Here is a 2102-nt window from a genome sequence, read left to right as displayed (position 1 = left end):
TGTTTGTTTCTATGTATTAGGTAGAGCTGCTATGTCTCTCAGTCTTGGTAGAGTGGCTTCATGCAGTAGCTGTCCTGTGAGGCCCAGTGGCACAGTCTCCCTGGTCACCTAAGCTGGATGCTCCAGTATGTCCCTTGTGTGGATTGTGTGTACCCTCCTGTTGTAGCTGAGCCTTGTTTGCTGTTGACACATCAATGGGAAGGATTGACTTTCAGGATGACTAGTCGTGAGGACTGGCCATGACTACAGTGGAGAAGCTATTGGACAGAGCAGGATTAACTTTAGCAGGGCTCTGGTGCCTGCCCAGTCTGATCTTTGGGTGTGTCTTTTGTGGAGGTGGCTGGGTGGTACCCTGGTGTTTTCTGAAGCTGGCTCCTGGATGTGTCAGTTCTGAGGCCTCATGGGAAGGACACTGTTGCAGGTCAAGGTCAGCCGTGCTACCTGTGCCCTGGCTGGGGCCACTTGATATGAGCTACAAAGTGACCAGCAGATGGCTGCCACTTGTGTTGGACCTGGGAGAGGCTAAGTTGCAAACAGAGGCCAACTACCACTAGTGCCAGACTTGCCGCTGCTTAGCAAGAAGTAAGGGGCATATTGAGGCCAATGCTGCTTGTTTGGGGTTTGTGAACCTTTGAGAAATTTTAGAGAAGTCTGCAGCATGAGCCAAGACAGATCATTTGTATGGAAAAGCCACTGGATGTCATGTGGGTGGGCCTGCAAGTTGGGTGGGACAGAGTTCCAGAGAATCACCAGGGCAGGGCGAATGATATTAGCCAGGTTGATGGAGACTCAGGTATGGCACCTGCCTAAGTCTGCACAATGGGTGGGGGGTTGGGTTCAACAAAGGAACAATAGCTTTTGCCAGCTTTCTGTGTGGAAGAAAGCTGCCCCTCCAGCCCTCGCCCTGAAGTCAGACAATTCAGTTCCTCTTCATATGTCCCTGGTGCCTTTCGAGCTGCTGCCCCAGTGCTGGAGCTCAGAGTGAGCAAGTCCATCAGCAAGTAAGTCTCTGTGCATGCAAGCCCTTTAAGAGGTTTGCCTGGGACCCTAGCCACCCTCAGACTCCCTCAGCCACAATCTCCAGTGGTTTTCACAGTCAGAAGTAATGGAGACTTCTCAACCTAGCACTGGAACCCTGGGCTGGGAAACCGGGTATGGGGCTGGGACCCCTCACTCCTCAGGGAAGACCTCTGCCACCGAGATATCCCTCCAGATTGTTAACTGCCCCACATGGATGTGGGGCCAGCATGTTCTGCATCTCCGCCCCTCCCACCAGTCTGGATGTGACTTCTTCAGTATATCCTGTTATAGGACTTCTGTTCAGCTAGACTTCAGACGATTCTCAATGATGGTTGTTATGTAGTTTAGTTGTAATTTTGATGTGGTCGTGAAAGAATGAAAGCACAGTGTTTACCTACTCTGCCATCTTGATCAGAGGTCATCTAGTGTGTTCTCAATGTGGTCCCAGTTCTAGATCTCGGGCAAGTCAGTTCATCTCTCTAAGCTTCAGTTTATCCATCTCTATTCTTTATATTTACTTCAAGCCTTTGTTTGAGGAGCCTGATCTGAGCTTTGTTTACAGTCTGCTTGTCTCTAAACATTACTTTTAAAGAAACTTTAAATTTTGTTATCAAATGGCTTAGAATGCTCTTCCCCTAGGCCCTTTCTTGACTACTCCCTCTTGTTATTCAGATTTTAAAGATGCTTTTCCTGACACACACACACACACACACCCCGCAACCCCCCCACACACACACACACACACTTGCAGTAAAATGTTGCTTCTGTCCATACCCTGCACTATAGTTTTAAAGAAATCTACTGAGTAATCATAATGTGAAATTGAATTTCAATTCTTTAAAATGATTTTATGAAAACAATTATATGAAAACCCCAGTCAACTAAAACATGGCAGAAATCATCAGAAGCTGTTTAAAAACCCCATCCAATATAAACTGCCATAAACATTACAGCTTTTTTTTTTTAAATCAGTATTTAATCTTTGGGATAATCAGTTTTCTGGTTAAACTTGTTTCCAGTGAAACAATTTTTGGCAACTTGACCTGAAACTAAACAATATCAAGAGGTGGCAGGTAGAACAG

The sequence above is a fragment of the Hipposideros armiger genome, unplaced genomic scaffold (assembly GCF_001890085.2).
Source record: "Hipposideros armiger isolate ML-2016 unplaced genomic scaffold, ASM189008v1 scaffold_489, whole genome shotgun sequence".
In the NCBI taxonomy this organism is placed as follows: domain Eukaryota; kingdom Metazoa; phylum Chordata; class Mammalia; order Chiroptera; family Hipposideridae; genus Hipposideros; species Hipposideros armiger.
Note: the sequence above shows the minus strand (reverse complement) of the source record.